This window comes from Nyctibius grandis, chromosome 6, assembly GCF_013368605.1.
Source record: "Nyctibius grandis isolate bNycGra1 chromosome 6, bNycGra1.pri, whole genome shotgun sequence".
Classification (NCBI taxonomy): domain Eukaryota; kingdom Metazoa; phylum Chordata; class Aves; order Nyctibiiformes; family Nyctibiidae; genus Nyctibius; species Nyctibius grandis.
The window spans coordinates 77,869,222-77,888,579 of NC_090663.1; positions in this window are offsets into that span (position 1 = coordinate 77,869,222).

The window sequence follows — 19,358 nt, forward strand, 5'->3', positions numbered from 1 at the left end:
TTTATCTATGATGTGCATGCACTTTCACTAGCAAATGCAGACAGACCAATATATACCACATTTTACTGTGTTGAATTTAAAGTACTTGACAAGATTGTTGTATTAAAATAAGTATATTTATATGCTGAACTGGTGGAGAACAACAGCTAGAAATGTCTTGAGGAATGTTTTATACCCTTAGCAGCAAATATTTTTCATTATCCACATTCCAGACTAACCACTGATGAACACTTTGGACGGATTTTCAGATATGCTCAGTATGGGTCTAACTTTGCTTCAACTGTAAGTTTGATCACGTAGTGTAATGGGAGCAGAGTTGGGCCACTGCTTAGTGCATCTGCAAACTCCAGACTGAAGACAGTGTGAGAGCATAAGCACAACGGAGAGCTCAGGAGTCCCTCACTGGCTGCTCAGGGACCTAATTAATCTGCCCCAGTTCACTTCCAATCTGACGTAGTTCTTTGTTTGCCTCCATATGTATGAACTGCAAACTTTCTTCCTGCTACATCAACTGCAGTCACCCATAAAAGTTTGCTGTTTCTCATAGACAGTTAAGTTAACTTTACCACAGTAATCCTTACCACTTTCCAGTTTACAACAGGATGGAAAACAAAATTTCAAATACTAAAATATTACTCTGAAATTGTCAGCTTTAGAGAAAATTTACATCATCTCCCACACAAGGTTACACCAGAACAATATCTGTGAGTTACCCAAAGAAATTCTGTGTCTGTATTGTGCTATTTTGTATATTACACAGACTATTCATGCCACTACTTTTTTATTACAATCTGTTACTTTTCCTTTCATTTCCAAGACATAACCATCCAGAGATTTCAAATCTCAGTCAATTGTAGAATACATATTTTAATCAGGTTTAATAGGAAAATGATGATACACCAAAAAGCTTTTTCTACTGGGGACATGACATAAAGGGCATTTTACTAGAGATGCTAATAACTTAAATTTGAAATAAATCTGTACAACTATTTTGACATTGCAAGGAAAGCATGGAAATGCATACCTAGTTTTGAAAGATACAAAAGTCAGATCAGTCATCAAAAACAACAGGTCCTGCCACCTATTCAGTATGCTCCTGGCATTTGCTCATGAACCAGACTCCCAAGAACAGACTACAGAAACTCAGAGGCTGGGGAGACTTCTTATCATGTAGGAAAAAAACTTCTACTCAGCTATCCTACACAGATCTCAATAAATGGTAAATACAAAATTTATTTCTGCTTAATTTTTTACGTAGAGATCTCCTTTTTCTCTTTACCAAAAAAAAAAAAAGATAAAAAAAGATTTGAAAAATGCTTTATAGCAAAGTATCACAAACCCTGCAGCAGAAAGACATGAAGAGCTCCATTAACAAGAAACAGTTTTTAAAAGAGTGGTCTGAATTATGCAGGAGCCTGAAGTTTGGAGTGCAGTACTGTACCGGTGTACACTTTCTCACAGCTCCATCCCCAAAACCCAGCAGTAATTTCAAAATAATCTCTCTTGAAGCTAACTTCACTGATTTTTGTTTCTATAGTCTAAAATGACGAAGATTTGAACCACATTCCACCTTCGCACACCAAGACCTATTCACAGAATTGTATTTTTAATTTGCACTATCAAGAAGTGTGTCATTATCATTTAAATAGTTTGATTGTTACAATATTGTCATGATTAGCTTTTGCAGAGAACTTCTGAGCTTGGAAAGACTGATGAGACCGATTTTCTTATGGATCTGTATCTTCTCTTCCCCCTATATCTATACTGACGTGGTCATCTCCTGTCTCATCTCTTCCCTTACCCCACTCTGCTCCACACCGTTTTTCTCAGCATCCCTGTGACTTTCCCACTGCCCAATAGATAGCATATGTAGTGTCTTGAAAGTTATTTTTATGACTGACCGACCTGCAGCCTGTGACCAAACAGAGTATATAATAGCTGAGTTGTTCCTGCCTTTCCCTCAGAGCACAGGGAGGACATTTAGATTTCTCCCTTCTGCCCAGCTTTAGGTTTTCATGAAACTTGCAACTTCAAGACTCCTATCTTCCTTCAACTTTAGACGAAGCTGAACAGCTGGTTCAAAAGCTACTGGGGAGGGATTATCAGACAAGAAGATAAGCAATCAGACAGCTTTCACCTCTGCCCTCAGAAGAGAAGAAAAATCAAGACTGTTCAAAAGTTCACCAGCAGCAATCGTGTAGCACCTTTCTAGCACAGGAAACCAGAAGAATTTCACTGTTATTCTTAACGAGGCCAGAATTTTGTCAGAGTAACATGAGTATATTCAGAATTACTTCTGTTGCAAAGATCAGGGATCACCCAGTCCTGTCATTTTTCCAATACTTAATATTGCAAATATGTAACAGCAGAGAACTAGGACAGCACACTCTTCAGTGTTAAACTATTATATTTTCAAACCAGCTGTACTTGTGAGTTTTAAATCTGCCTATGTTAAATATGGATCTCATTCTGTTACAACATCTATTTTGATTACAAAGCAATCAAGAAGTGAAAGGGCATATTCAAACACAGTTCTATGTTCTATTTCTAATCTTAGAGATGGATTTAAGTCTAAACATATCTTGTTTATATATTCAACTGAGCCAGCCAGCATATGAAAAAAAATGACATATCTAATACCAAGATTAGGTCCAGACCACCAGTGGAAACGACATGGCAGTTACGGAGGCTGACCTAGGATGCAGGGACCGCCAAACTCAGCTGGGGGTTTTCTGCAAATTTCTCATGTGCCTGAAGGTAAATCACTGTGGCACAGGGCCACCAAGATATTTACATATGTACACTCTGTTCACTCAAGAAAGCTTGGGAGATAAACAAACAGTATTTGAATAAAATTACACTCTAAATGTCTTTGTTGATCCAGCTTTTAAACATTTTTTGCCTCCCTAAAATGTAGAAAATACCGTTTACTTGACACGTAGAGGTTTTGAGAAGAAAAATAGACTCAAATCTATATATGCAAAGCACAATCATATTTTGGCAAAATCCTCAACTAATAAGAATAAAAGTGATTAACTCCTCAAGGGCATGTTTTAGGTGGCTTGTAGGGTACAAAGACCTTCTAACCATGTTATCATCACTGGACCTGATCCATATCCTGATGAAGAAAAAGGACATTTTTAACTGACCTTAAATAGACTTGAACCTGACCGATCCTCAGTATTGACCAGTTAACTGTGTATACATCTCTAGTCCTGCTGCTTTAACAGGGGTGTACAGATCAACCTTGTACTGAATGTGTACCAAGACCACACCTGCTGAAACGCATCGAGCCCCAGACCTGCCTAGTGTGAGCTGCAGGGCCTTTCCAACTAGAGGCTTAGGACCAATGCCCTGCAAGGCTGCTCATCCCTCTAGCCAGTATTCACTGAACTGCCTGTAAAGTATTATTAATCACCTTACATTTGACAGCTTACTGTCAAGGACTTGTAGAAAAAAAAAATATCTTACAGAATCTGTAGTATATATTATTTTACAGATACATATAAAACAGTTTTAAAATAAAATAAACCCATGTTGCTTAATCATCTTCATAATCAACTTAAATATTATCCTCTTTCACATTTTGACCATACACAATTAAAAGACAAATCTGTGCAAATGCTTCAACCATATAACAGGAGTAAATTAAATTGGCATTTGGTTGAAGATATGTTTTAATTCCAAAGTTATACTAAATCTGGTGGCAAATTAAAAGTACAGTCTAGAAACTAAACGGTCATACAAATGTATGAAGACAATATATTTGATTGTACTTCAGAGAAAATACTTAGATTTTTACTTATATTCACTAGCCTAATAAATCCAAGACAATAAAAGTAGCAAGAAAAAAAAAGATTTCTTCAATGGCTACAATGAGATTCCTTTGGTGATCAAATAGCTATAATACTCAAAATATTTTTCCTATTTTGCCAATATGATCTAAATGCAAATACAAAGATACCTAAGAAGTTAAAAAAAATCCACATTAATAAGGAGTCTCACAGACTTTTATTCAATAAACAGTTCCTATTACACTTTTAAACACAGTATATTATTTAAAGCATGTTTGGACTGCAATACTTCTATTTTAAAAGATAAAGCAGATTTTTTAACATCAATTCAATTCATTAGTGTATTTTTGGAATTAGACTCCAAAAATTACAATAATTAAAACCATATGTAGAGCAGAAATGTCTCAATTTTTATGTTATATTACTTCTTCGGTATTATTATAAGCTCAGCCTGCCTGAAGTGAGTCTAATTTTCTACTCAATCTTAGGCTGAGTCCCACTGGGAAAGTGAGATATTGTGATTATTAAGAAAAGCAGAGAAAGAAGAGATTAAAGACTCCCTGCTAATGAGTAGAAGAGAAAAGAAAGAAATGTGACAATCTACGGTGTAGTACCTCTAAATTGAACTGCCAAAGAATAAACAACAATAGGAAATAAACAATTCTTCACTGAGAGAGGCATTTTTAGATCTTCATAGATAATAAGTGCAGAATGAACAAACATATTGATAAAAAGAGAAAACACCAAAACAGTCGTATACAAATTGGAATTTATAATGTTTGACTACTTCCCTTACAGCCCTTGAGAGAACAAATACAATACAGACATCTGCTGTATTCATTAAATATTTGAAAAGATAGATGAATAATGAAGGTCCAGTAAGATACTGCTAGTTTTACTGATTTTATATCTACTTATCTTAGCTGACTAAAATAAGGACCAGAAGTCAGCTTCACTGAGAAGGAATGCAGTTTTGCTGTGGCATAGTACCCAACAACAAAAGCACTGAACTGATCAAAAAGACCAGCAATTGTGCAGACAAAATACTTAGAAACGACATTTCTCCAAAGTTGTTTGATGTATTCATTGGGGTTTTTAACCTCCAGAAGCTCTCACTTACACCCTCTGTAATCCCAGAATCCTAATTCCATATAATCTAGAAAAAGCACTATTATTACAAAGAAAAATGTCTTTGAAAGTTGTCTACAATGCAAATTCTTTAAAGACTGATACTACAGCATCAGGTAAAATATTTCTGTTTGCAACATTTTTGAACAGAGATCATCTTTTCGTCAGGAGATCTCAACATATTTTACTAAGGAAGAAAGTTTTTAGATGGATAAAATGAAGGAGAAAAATCAAATGGACTGATTAAAATTATCCAGTATATTAATACCACAGAGGTACTAATAAGTAAATATTTTTTTTAATTCACATTTTTACAAAGCAATATTTGTAAATTACCAAGAGGAACTTAATGTTACTTGACAGAATTACCACAAAGATTGGTGGAACTGTAGACCTACCTACATCTATTAGATGACTGCAAAGTGTCCTTAAAGTACTTTTGAGAATCTGGAAAAGAAAGAGCATTCTGACCTTGTCTCACACAAATACACAATTATTTGCGATTCAAGGAAGGTGGAATAAGCAAAAAAATACAAATTCTTCTCTGTGGAAACTGAAGCTAGTATAGGGTGACAACATCTGCTCATGTAAAATTACTCAGAGCAAGTGCACCACAGTCTTCCACTGTCTCTTATAAGTAGCCTTGTGACTTGTTCCAACTAATGAGTAAGTGGCACAATTAAACAAGCAAAACTTGACTCTTAGCACTAAAAGAATAGAAACAAGAATACCCATGTTTAATACTAATACCACAGATTGTAAGAAGAAAGGAAACCTTTGTGGTCACCTAGAATTAGTATTCCAAAAATAACAGAACCTACAAACACTTACTGAGAGAAAAGCAGATGCTCTACTCCCACTCAGTGTTCCTCTTTAAGCCCATAAGCACTACACGAGTCACATTGTCCACTGTATATTAGAAGCCAAACATTTCAGCTTCATACTTCAGGAAGTCTGTTATGCTATAAGCATTCCCCCATGTCTTTGTTCCCTATCCAAATGTGGTTTCCTCACTTACATCCTGTTTACCAACAATCTGTGTTGCTCTGAGTATCAGTGACCTAAGCTCTTCATGTTCAGATTTCTCAGTCTTTGCATCATCTGCACATTGTGTCACTAATGATGATTTTTATTCCAGGCCACTGACAAGCCCTTAAAAAACGTGTGGTCATCCCTGATAAAGAACAGGAGGCCTGTGCCTGCTTGATGATTGCTCATCACTTGTTTAGCCAGTCTTCATTCATGTGGCGTGTACTGGGACGCCTTTGTATCATTCTAGCTTCTTAACCAAAATTCTTTGCCCTCCCAAGTCCCCCTTTGCCACAAAAAAGCCTCCCTACATCAACAGCTCTCTTACATCTACCAACCCAAACTGTAATCTCATCAGAAGAGTGTCATATCAGCTTTACAATACCTGTGTTCCACAAGTCTAACAATTATTATTACCCTTATTTCATTCTTTATAATTGAGTCCTGTATCAGCCATGCCATTATTTTGCCTAAGAGGGATGTCAGTCTGACAGGCCTGTAATTACCATTGTAACCTCTTTCACTGTTTCAAAATATTGGCTTAACAATAGATTTCTTCTCATCTTTGGGAATTTTCCAGTTCTAGTTTTGTTGAAACACAATGGTAATGGTCCACTGAGCTCCTCAGACAGTTTTTCTATAACATTTGGACACCTACTGTAAAGAAATGCTATTTTAAAAGGTCCAAGGTTAGCAGCTTGTGCCCATTTTCATCCTCATTAATTGTTGAAATAAGGTATTTCAGCTTCAGCATCGTCATACGGCTATCACCCTGTTTCTTTTCCACAGAGAACCAGGAGGAGCATTCTGGATCACCACTAACTTTGAATTTTACACATTAACCTGTAACAAGCCCCACTTGGGAAAGACAGTGAGTGAGACAATAACGGAGAAATAGATGGGACTCCTGCTCAGGGAATAAAAAGGGTTGCAAGGGGATAATATCAGTCTTGGAAAATCCAGAAAAGGCAAAGGAGTTTGCTTCCTAGGCTGCAGACTACTAAGGAACCCTGGGGATTTGAAGGGACAGCAGCAATTCGGCAGCTTAAGGAGAAAAGTCTCTAGGCAAAAAAGGAAAATCTGTTCAAAATGAATCCTTGCAAATCCAAAATCTTCACCCAGGTAATTTTTTTCTCATCTCATCTCTGATTATTTACCACCTTACAACTCCTCTGCTGCTGCTAACCCCTACCTACTTCTGCTTAATCAACAATTACCCTGGTAGCACTCTCTTCTGTGCCTCCTAAATCCATCCAGATGAGATCACTGAATACCCTTTAGCGGGGAAACTAGTAATCTTAGCTAAAAAAAGGTGGACAGATTAACACAGAATTCAGAAAAGTAGTTGGTTAAATATGTAACAGAAATGTGTATTAACTACCTCTGGTTTTCCTGCATTATTACACCCATTTCTGCCTTTTCCACATAGCAACAAGCTAATACCATCATTAGGATTTTTTTCCTCTTTAAAAAACTTCTAAAAGTCCTTAATTCTAATGGCAGTAGGTTTCTCCTTGTATCCTTCTGCTGCCTTTACAAATGTCTTCAATTCCTAACTTCTCATTTATATTCATTTATTCATTGCTATCAACTTCCTTTTTTTCCCCATTTGTTTCATTATATACTACAGCTGCTTTCTCTTCCCCTGTAAGCCAGGCTAGTTTTTAACTGTTGGAAAATTTTCATTAAAAAAATGCCAATGAACTGACCCTGAAACATTTCACTCAAGACATCCCTAGTTTGATAAAACTTTTGTCAAAATGAGCAGAGGACTCAGAAAGAACTCAGATGGGATGCCTTGGGACTGCCACAGGGCCAAGCACCCTCTCTGGGTTCCTGGCTCTGGGGAAGATCTGCCAAGTGCAATGGCAAAACTCCAAAGTTTCTACTTGCCAAAACAGAAAAATAAAAACAAGAGAAAGAGAGAAAAAAAAAAAGAAAAAACTAAACCACATCACACTCTAAATTCTCTGTGCTAGAGAACAAAGGAATGTATCTCTCAAACTCTTTCAAAACAGAGACATCTGAACGGGGACTGCAAAAATACAAAATCACAGAACAAGAAGTCTAGATCTTAGTACACACTTGTCTACATAACCAGTGCTTGCTTAGTTATCCACGGCTCACTCAATTCCAACATTTTGTGTTTTTAAATTTGTTCCTCTAACGCATCGAATGTCTCAGGAAGTAATGGGTGTCTCTCTGAGTGAGAGTGACTGACAGGTGCTGTGCAGGCACACGTGTAATGAATGTCACAGACAACACGGAGGCCTCCTCAGAGAATGCCACTGGGAGAGACAGCTTGTCTTCTGGCAGTTTGTAAATAGAAATCCAGTGGGAGTTACAAGGATTTGAGTTACCAGTCACTTTATTCCTGCCTGCTCTCTAGGGGAATAAGAGAATAAACAAGTACTTGTCATCACAGTACTTCCCATCCACAGTGGAAGACAGTATCTATTCAGAACAGGCTGTTACAAAGGATAATCTCTCTTTTGTTTTATCAACATCCCAACCGTGTCGTTACAACTGTAGTTATGGTCAAATAGTTATCACAGACCTAGATTTCCACAAAATGCATTTTTATGATGTGCCTGTTCTCTCCTCTTTCAAGCAGAGCACACATTCCATGCACAAATGGTGGATAGGATCCTGAAAGCAAAGTCCTTTAAAGAAGCAATAACACGACCACGACTTCTCCTGCTTATTTCACTTAGTGACACCTGGACAGTGAGCAGAGAGATAGCTCGCCAAGAGCTCTCTCACATATCAATGCAGAGAGCATGATTTCAATATAAACTGTTCCTATTCAGAATAATGAACTCCATTGTATATTTGTCATGATCCTTTTTCTTTTTCCTTTTTTTTTTTTGTTTCCCTTACTGCACCTTTCTATCAAGAAAATAGAAGAGCAAAGATGAGCAGCAACCTCTAGAGTTTTATTCAGCGAAATGTGGATACCAGGAAAGCCTTGGGATGCATACACAGTTGTTGTCTTTTGGTCTGCATCTCCCTAAGACAGCTGACAGCCACGAGAGAATTGTATTCTCTAAGGCTATATTCAGGAACTGGCACCTGACACAGTACCCACACCTTCAGAAAAACGTCTGCATATCTGTGACTGGCTGAGGCAAAAAGCCAGCAGGTGGCACTCAAAATCACGTACTGGTGCCTGGATGAAAGCACGATCTTTGCACTACACGTGGCAGTTCTTTCTCAACAGTATCTTGTCTACATGACCGGACAGAAACAAACAAGAAGAAAAAATTCCTGTTAAGCAGAGAGTCTGATTTTTAACCAAATTTCAGAGAAACATCTATGAACTCTTAGTCCGAGGTGAAATAACTGACATTGTGTCAATGGCATCTCAAAAGTCTCATTCACACAACCTGACTAGGAAAACTCACGTACTCTCTGTTCCATTTTCTCCTTCTCTTTACACAGTGTGATTTACCTGTGCAAAGGAGATTTCCATGTGTGGTTACATTTCTCAAGTCTCGAGAGGGAACAAATTGTATCACCCTTCTGTGACAGGAACTTGCTGGTATGGGATTAGTATCTTTTTCCACTGCCTTCGGAGTTAGCTGGTGAAGTATCTGAACACCTGCAGGCAATTGTCTGTACCTATTCGCTGAAGATGGCCGGTTTTCTAGTATTTTTGCTCCTTTTTTCTCCCCCTTTCTTTCAATATGTAGCCATTTGCTCAAATTAGCGTATGCCCAAGCTCAAAACTAAAGCTAGACATTTAGCACTGCTTTATTAATCATTAAACCAAGGTTGTTTCAGTTTGTGAAAAGGCATCGCTAATGGTCACCAGCCTCCTCTGTCAATAAATAACAAGAAGTCAGTGCTGCCTTTCATTCCTTGAAAGACACTGAATCCAAGCCTGCCACTTTAAGCACAGTTCTCATTATTTATTCTCTTTCTTCTACACAGCCCGTTATCAAAATAGACTTCCTTTCATACTTCACAGTTTTTAACAGTTTGAAACTCGACATTTACAGGTTGGGGTTTTTTCTCCCTAATTAGACTTCCTGAAAAAGAGACCTAAAAAAATTCGCAAGGTTGGATCATATTGCTAAAATTTTAGTTCCTACATTTTTACAGTTCCATCCCAAGGCTATACCCTACAATTTACAGAGGACCCTACATATGGGTCATTAAGAACAAAGCCCATACTCAATACTCTTTCTAAAAGGCTAGCCATATGACTGATCCCTAGATCAAGCAGACTCTCTAAAGTGGCAAGACAGTTAAGACATTCAGAGAAGCCACAACACGGATAAAGTAAAAAAATGCTTACAAGTCTTTTATCTTTTTTTTTTTTTAATATGAGCCTTATTGTTCATCCAGTATCAGGGCATACACAGCACCAAAAAGCACAAAATAAGCGTATCACTTTCCACCACCAAGAAATCCAATAAGAACAAAACTGTTCATTCAGATATATAGAGTATATAGCTTGTGAGGTAAAACTATAAGCTCAGAAGTACTTCAAGACATAATAAAAACTCGTACAGTACTTCAGGATCCTTCATACTCCAACCACAGAGTCAGTGTTGTTGAATATGCTTCCTGATAAGAGGGGGAAATGCTACATGCTCAGATTTAATTTTTTAAGTGATACAAACCTGTATTTTGTTCCCTCTAAATGACCAGATGGTATATTTCAGAGGTATTCTTTCTTCTCCTCCCCACAAGAGGGATAAATATAGCATAGATTGTTAAACTGGTTCTGTTCTGTTGCCTTTATTAAAATAATTACACTGTGTATATATCCAGATAAGCCCAGGAGATTTTTTATTATTATTATTATTATTATTAATTCCACTTAAACACTCGAATAGGTAAATAAATCTAATTCTAGTTAAGGAATTTGTTAGCTGGCTTTACAAAGTGCAGACTATTTTTGGGTAAGCCAGACCCAAATTTTACAGTCCTGATTAAATTACTCTCAACCGTGAGATCATTTTCTTCATCATTGAGTCAGAGTTCTGGCGTAACAGTCGGATTTCAAAGGCAATGCTCAGAAATTGTCAGCCTGCATGGAATTCTCACATATTTCAGACTTTATGTTTTGCAAGTTTCGACTGAAAGAATATTGCTGTCCCAATTAACTCTGCTGCTCTTGTCTCACGTAAAAATTTAATTTAGTTAAAGGTGAAACAAATAAGACATTGAAATATTTATTTTTATTCTAAAAGAGAACAAAGCAACCTTTGTGTTTGTATTTCCTCTTTCCCATAATTTTAAGGAGGCAGGTTCTTTCATGGAGAAATCATCCGTGTTACCGTTAGATTACATACTTTGCTGATAGCTATAAATTAAATATAAAGTACAAGTGAACTGCATTTTAAACATTAATTAGAAATTACATACCTACTGTACAGTGGATGTCAGGAAGGGCTCTACGTTGATCTGACTGTTTTAATTCATTCTGGCTGACTTAATTACACAACTTTTTTTTTTTTCTTTTTTGTAACTGGATGGTAGATCTTCAAAAATTCCGCTTGCTCCATGAGATTAAGAAACATCGTCATACCTTAGTGAATTCAGAACGGCACATTATTAGTGATTCACAGAGAACACACTGTAGTTGGTTAATACCTTTTCCATTGGTGATAAGGCAATTTCTGTGGAAAAAAAAACCCAAACAAACCAAAACAACCCACAATCAATTTCATTGTCCTTTTCTGGATTCCTGCATTTAAAGAAAATTCAAATTTCAAAAATCTTACTATTTAAGGCCATTTAAAATACAAACATGTAGAATGACTAATATACCTATCTGTGTATTTATATGTACATTAAACACATTTGTACATAAAAATGAAGTTATCTATTTGCACCCATCCTTGTGGGAGGATCCACATCTCCTTCCAACTGTCCTACTGGGTTAACTGTCCAGGATTTGCCCATGTATCCACAAAGAAAAAACCTTTGAACAGACATTTACTTGGGCATGTGGACATTTTCAGACTTCGATAAGCAACACGTTTTCACTACTGCCAGTGATAGTAGCTTGAAGTCTGGCTTCCTCTTTATCCTGATGATAATTGCTAGTTATAGCTGAAGGTATCACAGGTTTTATGATAACTCTCGATCTGAGAAGTAGAAAACCAGCATAATCAAAATCTTAGCATAGTAAATTTTATTAGAGTGTTGGGATGCATAACAAGGGAGATTTTTTTTTTCTCAATTGGAAATGGTTACAAGTGCATTATATATAAGCTTATAGAATTCCAAAATGGAAAGCATTTTTAAAAGTTATAGAAAGTATAAGGCAGTTCCTCTTTGTCTAAGAGGTTTTTTGTATTTTTTTATACACAAAGTTTTGCGAACCTTAGATGGGCTCAGTAAATGACATGGGTGTCAGAATATTTTTGCATAGGCTGTAACGGTACATAAAATGTTGACATTTGGAAAAATATTGTTTCTTTTAATCAGATTTTTATCAAAGAAGTGGAGTCCTTCATTCTAAGATGAGTGACTATAATTAGATGGTTTCCTAACCAAATCCTCCTACTCTCCCAGCTTTTGATACAACTATAAGTTATTTACTCATAGAATAAGCCCTGCCACCAAGTTAATGAGATGCAGAATAAATGCATCATTAATTTATGCTAGATACTATTCTGTTCCCTTCATATCTATTGTCTTTATCCTCCCACAGTGCTCATGCTAATTCTAATTGATGGTTTCCATCAGCAAATTAAAAAACAATATACTCCAGACTGTAGTGATGAAAAACATACAGAGTAAAACAATATGTTCTAAGAGAACACCACACTTTGTTATCTTTATGGTGCAGAATGAAAGACAAATTAGTTAAAGAATGCTGTGCAAGTCTTTTTATTGCTTTTATGATAATAAGAAGATAGTCCTATTTGTTTTGATTGGATGGTACAAATTCATTGTCCTGTTACAAATTATTGATTTGGTTGAAAATCAGTAGCTGCCTGATTTAATACTTACAGGTGTTTCCTTCTGATAGTTTACATTTGCAATTTAAATTGCATTCAGAAAGCTTAAATGACTAATCCTCAACTTGTAGGCACACTCCTCTATAGAAACTATAAATCCAGTGTCAAACACCTTTCTTTGTTAAATAAATTATTGGTGAAAAAAATGTTACTTGTCCTGCTAAATGGAGAGAGAATCATCAAGTTTTAGTAGGGGCAGTAGAAGTTGGGGGGGGCAGGGAATCGAAGTATTTGTAAGTTGCTTTAGTAGGTGTTTGACAGCAGCCCCAAGCTAATTGCATTTTGTTTGATCAATATAATTTTATAGAAATAATTTTATGCTTTTACAGGGAGGGCAGGAAAGGAGCTGCAGTTTATTTTGGGCTAATCTGTTGTGCTGCAAGCCACCAGGAGACAGAGCAGGCCCAGATGTAAAGGTACTCACACCAGGGCTGATATTTGACATCAGGAAATATTTATGCTCTTACGAACAGAGAGTGAGGCTCCTCATCGCTGAAGAGCAGAGGTAAGTGGGGATGACAACGCAAGGGGCCACCAAACCCACAGGCATGTCTCTCGAGACCTGCTCTGCTGTTTCCTCCCTTCCCTCCCCACCATCCAACATGGCCTCCAGCCCTCACCTGTACCCATGGGCTTTCTTGCCTGCTCCCTTCCCTGCCTGTAAGGACAAAAACAGAGGGACCTGTGTCCCTGTTCAGGCCCACACTCCCACCTGGGTCCTGAGGGCACCAACAGGCCTTCACAGCGGGCCTCAGCAGCCTCACCTGAGGCCTGCCCTCCACCCCTGCTCTCCAGGCGCCATTTTACCTCAGCCCCGCCTGAGCAGCCTCTCCAGCTCAGCCAGGGCCCACCTGGCCACCGCCAGCCTGGGGGGCACCGCCACAGGGCTCACCTGGCTGCTGGCTATAACAGTATAACACGTCTTACTTTAATTACTCAGAGAATTTGGGTTTATTTTGACTTCTATTGAAAAAGCAGTTATCTTTTAGAGGAAGTGATTTACCACCCCTCTGCATAAAAGCTATCGCTTCAGCAGATACTGCCCAGCTCTAGGGAAAGATTTAGAAAATCTTTCATGAGCCCTTCTGTCCTCCCACTTCTGCCACCCACCTGCTCCCCATCACTCTGAAACTAGGCTACAACAGCAGCTCAAATTCATCTTCCCTGTTTCACAAGTAACTTTTCAGATGCCTTCTTCAAATGTCAGTCCTCCCTGTGCCGAGGCTTTCTTCGATCTACTCAAGCCCCCTTCTAAACCACCGAACCAGGCAGTCTGGACAGCTGGCACCACTCAGGCTGCGTGCACAACACATAGAGCAGTACGTCCACTGTGCTTAAATAGCTGTTTGCCCTCTCTATAGCTTAATTTCATCTTAAAACTATAACAGTGGTAGTACTACTTCTGTACCATGATTTGAGGGCTAATGCTAGAAATCACCACATATTCCAAGCAACTATCATTATTTTCAACTGTTTCTCAGTTGACAAATAGAAGACCAACTATAGTAATGGTTTTCATTTTGGGTTTTTTTTGGTGGGGTTTTTTTTTGAGTTACTTATCACATTTCTCCACGGACAGGTATTGTTTTCACCCCAGTCTAATAGCGACAACCCAGTTTGTAAGTATTTTACTTAAATTTTTAAATTTTTTCAATTAATGGTCTTACATTTAATTTTCTCCTATAGACCATACACTTACAAGACAATTTTAAAGTTCTTCCTCCTGTTCTGTCATGCCTTGCCAGTAGTAATCAGTCTTCATACTTATGTTTCCATTCCACATCTATGTTTGTTCAAGTTCCCCAACCTCAGGCACACGTGAGTAAAAGACGAACAAGTATATCTTTATGACTAACATGATAATTTGCTAACATTTTTCTAATTACGTAGTCCATAAATAAACAATATAAACATGGCTTTTACACTTGATGATAGTGTCTGATATTTTCTCATAACTGTTCTTCATTTATTAACATTATTAGCCCTGTCTCTGATCAACAAAAGAAGCTACACTGCCACATGAACTTACGCAGCTCCAGTGGACTAACTGTGCAAGTAAACAACCTTCAATGAGAACAACACAGACATAATTTGATTTTTTTTTTTAATGGGAAAAATAGTCTTTTAGGGCAAACAGCTTTCCACTAATGTCTGTTGATTTATGCAGCTTTTGTAAATTAAAAGAATCTATTCTTTCCTGAATACCTTGTAATACTCCAAAAAAAACCCCAAACCTCTTGTTTTGAGGTGTGTGTATTGCATTCCATTCAAATTATTTTCCTGTAGTTAGCTTTTAAAAATTAGCTGAAAACACACTTCAAGAGATGCAAATTCTCTATACAAAATACAAGTCTTCACTTGAAGTCTTGCATGAGGGATGACTGAAGGATTTGACACATACACTACAAAGTGTATTAAGCCAAATTTTCAGTTTTAACCCAAAGCGTTATTTAAAAATCTCCCCTCCAATTACACTGTACCTTCAACAAATAAAATTCATGCTTTCTAACTCCTGGATCTGAAACATTCCCTCCTGCAGTCCCAAACAATTGGGGCAGAGCATATAGGGAAAGAATTGATGCTTTACTATGCCTAATTTCTTTGCTGTCGAGTTTTGCAACTTTATTTTGAGCACAATTTATCCTGTGCCTTGTACACCCAGAATGTCATCTGGGAAGGAAGCAGCTATTTTCCTTTCCCAGGTGGGTCTGCAACACTCTCTACCTCCGAGCAGAATGTGTGTGATGGAGTATTCAATGTGAGTGAGCCAGCAAAGAGGTGCAGCCAGTTTCCAGTTGCATTAACATACAGCACTGTGATGTATGTGAATCCAATCTCTTGACCTTTTTCAAATATGAATTCAATGCCATGTGGGTTTAACCTGCTGAGAGACATTACAACCAGACTCCATTGCTCCATTCAAGCAAGTGTGACCCTAAGACTGCAGGTGAATGAAAAGGGAGTAAAAGCACAGTTGTTACCAGCCTGAGCCTCCACCAAACCAACAGGAGAGCTCCAGACTTACAGAATAACCAGCAGCCAGCCAAGAGGTTTGAGCAAACACCAGCTGGATGCCATTCAGAGGAAAAAATGCCATTTCTTAAAAAATAGATCACAGACTGATGGGGAGTCTACAGCTACCAAGCCACACTGCAAGCAGCCACAGGCATTGATTCTTCTGTCAAAGTGTATCAAAGGAAAGGAGCTGCAAAGGGGAAGAGCACTCTAAAGGCTTGCAGAGACAGAAGGTGGTCGTTTCAGGTTACTGCTGTTGAGAGGAAGTATTGTGCATGTGCCATTCACTTTTAGTACCCAATTAATATTTTAAAGACATTCTCAAGCACTTCTTATAATTTTATTATTTTTCACTTCTACTGTTTTAATGCCCACTGAGAACCTTGAAAATCCAATGTCTTTCCCCTATTAATTTTGTCCTTTTCTATTTGACACACTCATTTATCTGAGTTTCTTAGCAAGGCCCAAATTAACATCTTTTTCTTTCCTTCTCCCTTCCTTGTTTGGAAAGTCTGGCTTGCTTCACATGCAGAAGATAAATATCTTAAAGCAAACAGCACAGCACACCACAAAGAACTCAGCAACTTCATCTCTTAACTTCCCAGGGCATGATCAGGAGCTGAAGGATCTATCCCACAATAAGGTATGAAACAATGGGTAAGGAAATAAAAGGATACTTACTGGTTTCAGATAGCTTGGTTCCAGGCATCCTAGAATTAAAATTTATATTGCCAACTTAAAATATCGGAGCACACCAAGCCAGCTTGAGCAACCTAGGGCTCCCACTAGAGAATTAAGGTAGAAATACCAAATCAAAAGCTAACAGTCCTGAAATCCCTAACTCAGCACCTGCCTAACTCGAAGGTACCTAAAAGCCTGGGTATATTCCATGTTGAATTTCCAAGCGATGTTCTTTTACAAGTTGCTACTGTTTGCTAATCTGACAGATGCTTTCTACGCCCAGAACTGCCTCACTTAAAAGGAATTGATTGACACTTCTAAGGCAAACCAGTAACCTCCTCGAGTCTGACATCTTTAACCTGCAACCCGTGGGCACGAACCATGACAAAAGAGAGACTGCTAGCCAGAGAGACTGCTGAGAGACTGCTAGCCAGATGGAAACCCACAATCCTGAACCAAATGAATTTAATGAACTTTTTGTATAGAGATGAATCATAAACTAGTGATATGTGTATATATATTTGAAAATGAAAAGGTAGTGGTGATCTGAGTATGACGTGAATGGTATGGAATAAGGGGTGGAATGTCCTGGTTTGGCCCAAACCAGGCCAATTAGTCTTAGAGAAACCAAGGTCACTGCTAAATTCCTCACTGCTTATGAGTGAAGAGCCGAAGGGGGGTCGCACCTGCAGGGAGGAGCAGACAGGGCAGGTGACCCAAGATTGACCAACGAGGTATTCCATCCCATACATGTCATTCTCACTTTCCTATTTATCACTAACCCACTGCCTCCTGGAGGTGGGGCCCAGGAGGGAGGGGCCCTCCTGTCTCCCACTGATTGGTACCAGCTTTGCCAGTTTCCAGTTAAAAGCCTGCAGGTGTGATGGCAGGGAGCTACTGCCTTTTCCCCTCTGCCTGTGCTGGGGGGAGGTACTGCCTTTTCCCCTCTGCCTGTACTGGGGGGAGCAACTCTGCCTGAGGAGGATTTCCAAGCTCTCAGTCTTGGTTTTGTATATATTTGTATATATTTGATTATTCCAATATTATTATTACACTCTTTTTCATTATTGTAGTTTATTAAAACTGTTTTAATTTCCAACCCATAAGTCTCTCTCCCTTTTCCCTTTCCCTTTGGGTGTGGGGGGGAGGGTTAACAGAGAGCATCTGCCACCTGGTTAATAGCTGGCCCAGCTTTAAACCGTGACACCACTCCTGCCCAGCTCTGCTTTAGAAATAGACAGACACATGCTCACTTCTTAGAGAAGCTGGTTAGAAGCACTTAACATTAGGAAATACTTCTTTAGAGTGGAGGTGGTGCAAATGGAGATGCCTGCTTACAGGTCTGAGTAGCATAGTAAAGAGTAAGATGGTGGGATTTCAGGCACATAATTTATTTTTTATTTCCTACTTATTAGGTTAAGCAGTTTGCTGCTCTTATTGTGTGATTTTGGATGACTTTTGAGCAGTTTAACTTGCCACACACAATGCACAGGATCATAGATTAGTAACCCAAAGATCTGTTTGCAGCACGTACCTTGTGGATATTTATAGTCTTTATCAGAACTACCCACAGTGGAAGCAGTCACTGCAAGCAATCACATTGTCATGAACAGCTGTCTGTAAGAGAGCTAATATGTGGATAAGTGTGAGAAAGCCAGTTTGGCAGAACAATGAAGGTGAGAAAGGGGGCTGTTAAGGATTGCTGAGTTTCTTTGAAGCAGATATTTCACCTGAAGAGGATGTGGATTTGTTAATCCCAGGTGGTCAAGAGAAACAGCAGAATTATTTTCATTCATTTAATACAGCAGCAATATCATACGTTCTCTAAGCCACTATGTGATAATGTAACCAAACACCGAGAGAGAGTCCCAGAAAAGGATTAAACTTAGAAGGCTGTCTATGTTTCCTTCTCTTGGAGCACGAGGTCTAAGTAAACTATAAAACTTCAAATTCCATAAACACTTGAGAAAGCATGTGGCTTCCCAGCATTCAGATAAAGATCATCTTCCATATAACCTTTGATCTTCCTTAGATCCTGAGATCCAAAAATAGCTGTCCTGGCACTTGCTTCACAATTTGACGTACCTCAAGGAGGTGGCAGAATTATGGCTTATCCTCCAGTGTAGTGAGGAAAGAATGCTTCACACTTGTATTTTGTTTAACCTTCCTATTTTAATGGAAAAAACCCTGTCTGCTTACCTTTGTTTCATGACACAGGTAGGATATCACCAAACATCACACACTCTTACCCTAGTAAAACTACTTTACTATCTTTTAAAAGTCAAACTCACAAATAAAGCAACTGTTCCCCATTACACTTTCTATTTATTAAATCATTAAAGAAAGTGTTGACATTATCATCGAATATTCTTTATCCTAATGCCTGCATCAGAGAAGGATTTGAAGATGTGCCATCACTTTAAATGTAACCCAACAATAATGATTTTAAATATCTTTTCTGTAACAGACTTTGGGCCTGAAAATTAATCTTTCAGAAATAAAACTCCTACAAAACCCTGCTATTACTGTTTCTTTTCCTTAAGATATTTCTGAGTAGTTAGCATTTCTCTATGTTCCTTATCTATCACCTACTTTTAAAAGCCATTATAAACTTTTAAATGTTTTTAAAATAGTTGTCTCACTTTTTCATAACTTTTGCTTACGTAATACGTTCTCTTTCTATGTAGAAAATGTACCAGCTGCTGTTGTTGGGAAGGATCTGTGTGCAGTG